The following is a 5,901-nucleotide window of genomic DNA, read 5'->3' on the forward strand; positions in this document are numbered from 1 at the left end:
AGAACAGTATAGGAAATAGTCCTGTCTGGTGAGGGTCAGTGGATTGAGTGCTGGCCTGTGAACCAAAAGGTCACTGGTTTAATTCCTAGTCAGGCCATATGCCTGGCTTGAAGGCCAGGTCCCCAGTAGGTGGCATGGCCTATGAGAGGAAACCATGCATTGATGTTTTTCTCCCTCTCTCTAAAAATAAATAAATAAAATATTTTAAAAAATAAAAGTAAATAAATGAAATCTTTAAACTTTTTAAAAAAAGAACAGTATGAGAAATGCAGTAGCCAAACAACTTATATGCATCACCCATGGACATGAAGTAGGGAAGGGGATGCTGGATGTAATGCGGGATACCAGGTGGAAGGGGACAAAGGGGAAAAATTGGGACAACTGTAATAGCATAATCAATAAAATATATTTTTAAAGAAACATTCTGCCCTGGCTGGCATAGCTCAGTGGATTGAGTGCAGGCCTGCGAACCAAAGGATCACAGTTCGATTCCCTGTCAGAGTACATGCCTGAGTTGCAGGCCAGTTCCCAGCAGCGGATGCTCGAGAGGCAACTATACATTGATATTTCTCTCCCCCTCTCCTCCCCTTCCGCTCTAAAGATAAATAAATAAAAAATCATTTTTTAAAAAAGAAACATCCCTAAAGAAAAGGAATAAACATTTTAAGTATGCAATCAATAAATTTTACAATAAACTATATAATTTAGTTATGTTATTAATTAGTACATGCTGTGATCTAAGTTAAGAAGGAAAGTGACAGATTGGGAGAAATTGTTGCAACATATATGAGAAAGAATTCACATCCAGGATATATGGGGGGGTGCGAAATCTCTTAAAGAAAAGACAAAAAATTTATTTTGAAGACAGGTTTGGAAATGATATGATTACACCATTCAGAGAAGAAGAAATCTAAATGGCAATTACAAATGTGTAAATGTATATAATCTGACTAGTTATCAGGGAAAGCAAGATTAAAATAAGTGTTTTTGTCCATATAATTGGTAAAAATTTCTACATTTGAGGAAATCTGTAGAACATTATGACTTCTTTGGAGAGAAATTTTTCAGTTGTGTCCAAATATAAAATATGCATATTTTTTGGACCCAGGATACATGTGCATACAAAGAGACAAGAACAAAGATGTTTACTGCTGCATTATTTTTAGTTACAAAGTAGGAAAATTGAAATGTTCATCAGTTAAATGAACATATGCTTTATGCAGTACTATGCAGTAGTATTATACAGTACTTAAAAAATAAAGTAGGTCTTTTTTCACTGTCATGAAAAGTAAGGCATATTCTTCAGTGAGAAAAAAGTTGCTAAGTAATTTTTATGACATGATCTCAATAAAATAACCAAGCAAATTTGTAGGTACATATAGATGTAAATGTATAGGGAATGGATCAGAAAGACTCACATCAAACTGATGACAACATTTACTTCAAAGAGGGTGGAATGAAAACAGAGTATTTGAGCATTTTGCTTTCTGTACTTGTGAATAATTTTAATCATTCTCACTGAAAATATATTGTATATTACCCATATTTTTTACATAAAAATTTTAAATACTAAATAAAACTAGGTAATTAAAAGACAAAGGGCAGGACTGCTGTTTGTCATTATAAACCTTTGAAAAATATTTGATTTTTAAAATTATGTACATGCTTTAATTTGATGGAAAATAATTAGAAGTAAAGGTTTAACAATGTATTTATTTATTTTTAAAATATTTTATTTATATATTTCTAGAGAGAGGGGAAGGGAAGGAGAAAGAGAGGAAGAGAAACAGCAATGTGTGCCTGCCCCTAGCACGTCCCACACTGGGGACCCAGCTTGCAACCCAGGCACATGCCCCAACTGGAAATCGAACTGACGACCCTTTGGTTTGCCTGCAGGCACTGAATGCACTGAGCCACATCAGCCAGGTCTAAAAATGTATTTAAAATATTCTTTTATTCAGGGCCTCATAGCAGTCAGTGACAGAATTGGCCTTCAAACCAAGATTGTGTTAATAGCTTCTCCAGAAAAAAAGAAAAAGTCTAATCTAGTAATGCATTATAATTAAATACTACTTTAGCATTTACCTATATTAAGAGAAAGATGAGTATGCTTGCATAATAATTTATATAATAAGAGAAAGATTATTATGACTCCATAATAATGTATATAATAGTCTTTAAGTAGTAATCTATTCTAAAAGTTTTAAATAAAGCCCTTATCTATAAAATCACTATGAATGTTTTCTTTCTTGGGCCTCTAAATTTGGCCCTAAGGCTGGTGCAATTGGGGTTAACTTGGTGTCATCCTCCTCAGTTAATTTTCAGGAATGGTTGTTTTACATGATTTGTTAGTAGCTGTCTACTTTAAATATACTGTCTACTAATTTATACCTCACTTCTGGTCTGTCAGATTGAGATCAGAAAAAAAGATAGCTGTCTGTTTTGGTTTTGAGTTTGTGTATTTTTCTATGAATGAGGACATTCCTGTTTCTACACATCTTTATTTACAGATCAGCATGTGTTCTTGGAAGTCCCTGAATATGAGGCCACATGGTTTTCATTTTCCATTTTTATAAAAATGTTTTTTTTCTTTTTTAGTTTCTGTACTGTAGACAAATGATTAATGAAAAATTAGCATCTTTGTTTTTATAATGCATGAAGCAAGCTTATTTCTAAAAATTTAAGAAGTTAAAATATAACAAAGAGAAAGAACTTTGTAAATCTTACCTTCAAAGATAATATCTTTGTTACCATCTTAAAGTCCTTGTGCTAAAGCATGGAATGTAAAGGAAGTTAGAATTTAATGTTTAAGAAAATTAGCTTTTTTTTCCCCAGTGGCAGATGAAGCCAGTGTTGTGGAAAGGCCTGGAGGCCCCATAGGCCCGGGGGTCTCTCAAATGGGAGGCCACTCGGCTTCTGTGGAGGATTTGGCAGCAGCATATAGGGCTGAGACCATGGCAGCAGTTGGGGTTGGTTGAGGCCGTGGAGCTGCGGAGGCAGGGCCAAGGATAAGCAGTGGATCCCTGTCAACAAGTTGGGCCACCTGGTTAAGGACATGAAAATCAAGTCCCTGGAGAAGATCTGTCTCTTTTCTCTGCCCATCAAGGAATCTGAGATCATTGACTTTTTCTTGGGGGCATCTCTCCAGAACAAGATTTTGAAGATTATGCCTGTGCAAAAGCAGACATGTGCAGGCCATAGGATCCAGTTCAAGGCATTTATTGCCATTAGGGGCTACAATGGACACATTGGTCTGGGTGTTAATTGCTGCAGTGGACACTGCCATCCATGGGGCCATCATCCTGGCCAAGCTCTCTATCGTCCCTGTGTGGGGAGGTTACTGGGGGAACAAGATTGGCAAGCCCCTCACTGTCTCTTGTAATGTGACCTGGAGCTATGGCTCTGTGCTGGTGTGCCTAATCCCTGCACCCAGAGGCACTGGCATAGTCTTGGCCCTGTGCCCAAAAAGCTGCTGCTGATCGGTGGTATCAATGACTGCTATGCCTCAGCCAGGAGCTGCACTGCTGCCCTGGACAACTTTCACCAAGGCCACCTTTGATGCTATCTCTAAGACCTACAGCTGTCTCACCCCTGACCTCTGGAAAGAGACTATGCTCACCAAATCTCCCTGTCAGGAATTCACTAGCCATCTTGTAAAGACCTATCCCAGAGTTTCTGTCCAGAGGATCCAGGCTCCAGAGGTGGCCACCACATAATTTTATACAAGAAAAATAAAGTGAATTAAGCCTGAAAAAAAAAGAAAAGAAAATTAAGCACTCATTGGATGGGAAAGTACAGAGTGATAGCCACTGGAGCTAACTGTTTAAGTTGGGGCTTAAAACAAAAATAATGTGTGATATTTAGTGAGCAAGCATGATATGCCAACCTCATGTGGATTGTCTTATTGACTCATACAACAACCTTCTGAAGTATGTGATACTATTATCTCCATGTTATATAAGACAAAAAATGAGGCTCAAGAAAGTTAAAAGTTTCACCCAAAATCACACATCTAGGAAGAAGCAGAGCCAGGATTTGATCCCATGCATAAAACTCACAATCAGTTTTAATTTAGACTCCAATACCCAAAATGCAGATAGTGATTCACGGTGAAATAAGTACACTGAGCCTAAATGGTTACCTTCATGGTAACCATTACATCATGGCCATCAGTGAAATGACTAAAAATTAATACTTAATGCTTTCACAAACACGTACCCCCAATTAAAGGTCAGGCAGATTATGTTAAAGCTGTTGCAGACAGGTGTTTAGGAACCATAACCTGAATTTTATCTTTGGATATCAATATTTGAAATTGCTTTTACTGGAACGCTTGCTGGCATTGGCATCAGACTGCATTGAATGGTAAGTTAAAGAAAAATCACATTTCGTTAGTACCAAGTAGATATTCTCTTTACAAGTGTACGAAAGAATAATTCTCAAAGATCCCAGTATCTAAAAAGCTGGCCTTCTTGGCACCTGTGGCAGGACAACAGGAGACTGCTGAAAGAGTTCCAGAGAGCCATAGCCCAGCTGTGCAAATTCACAGAGTGGTTCTTCAACACCATTGACAAAAAGTCTTAGCCAGTTTGTTTCCAATCGAGGGACAACTGGGAAATGCCTAGAGACCCTTGGAAGTCTCAGACATGAGTTTTATTTATTTATTTATTATTTTTAGAGAGAGGTCAAGGGACAGAGAAAGACAGGGAGAGAAACATTGAAGTGAGAGAGAAACATCAGTTGGTTGCCACTCACATGCACCCCCAACCAGGGACCTGGCTGCAACCCCAGCATGTGCTCTGACTGAGAATTGAACTGGCAACCTTTTGCTTTGCAAGATGATGCCCAACCTACTGAGCCACACTGGTCAGGACAGATGTGTGGTTTTAGCTGTAATTTCATCCTGGCCTGGAGTCTGCTTCCCCACTCTATATAGCACCATGCATCCCCAAGAAGAGGGGGCCAAGATGCTGCTGTCTCAGTGGCTATCATGGAAAGCAGAGGGAATGTCAGCGTGAAGCTGAATAACTCCCTGCTGAGATGAATGTAACCCTGATACCACTTTAGACCTTTTCTTTTCTTGAAAGTAGTATTTATTATATTTTTCCATTACCATTAAGTCTCTTCATACTCTCCTACCCCCTCAGCAATCACCACACTGCTGTCCATGTCTGAAGCTACTAAAGGGTGCTCTGACATGAAGAGTTTGATTTTGTATATAATAGGTAACTTGGTAGAGATGGTAAAGCAATTTATCATAGTTTGGGCTTTAGTATTATAAAATAAATATGAACACAAATAATCAGATATATACTTTACTGTAAAGGTGTTCTGTATTTTTGGATGTACAATAGTTTTATCTTTACAGCCACATTATCATAGCAGTAAGAAAGAGGCATAGTATGTTCTTTTTTAAATATTTTTAAAGATTTTATTTATTTATCTTTAGAGGGGAAAGGAAGGAGAGAGAGAAATATCAGTGTATGGTTGCCTCTGGTGTGTCCCCTGCCGGGAACTGGCCTGCAACCCAGGCCTGTGCCCTGACTGGGAATCGAACCGCAATCATGTGGTTCACAGGCCCACACTCAATCCACTGAGCTACACCAGCCAGGGCAGTATGTTCTTAATATCAGTGTTTCTGGTTACATTTTGATTGCTTGTTTGTTTTGTTGATTAGGTTCTACTTACTGGGGTGATCATCTGGTATTTGTCTTTTACTGCCTGGCTTATTTCACTTAGCATAATGCTTTCCAGTTCCATTCATGGAGTGGTGAGAAGGAAATGGAGACAATTGTACTTGAACAACAATAAAAAAAGTTAAAAATATAAATAAAAAAAGAAAGAGGCATAGTAAAGAGTTGGAAAAGCCATGTCGGGGGAAAATAAAGCATTGATATGTTT

The 5,901-nt window shown here is 38.0% G+C and overlaps 1 pseudogene; it reads left to right on the plus strand.

Moving 5' to 3' along the window:
- The first annotated feature begins 3,034 nt into the window (after positions 1 to 3,034).
- LOC118999310 (40S ribosomal protein S2-like) lies at positions 3,035 to 3,716 on the plus strand (annotated as a pseudogene).
- The last annotated feature ends 2,185 nt before the right edge of the window (positions 3,717 to 5,901 follow it).

Source organism: Sturnira hondurensis, unplaced genomic scaffold (assembly GCF_014824575.4).
Source record: "Sturnira hondurensis isolate 20B ecotype Veracruz unplaced genomic scaffold, ASM1482457v3 Scaffold0014759, whole genome shotgun sequence".
Lineage (NCBI taxonomy): Eukaryota > Metazoa > Chordata > Mammalia > Chiroptera > Phyllostomidae > Sturnira > Sturnira hondurensis.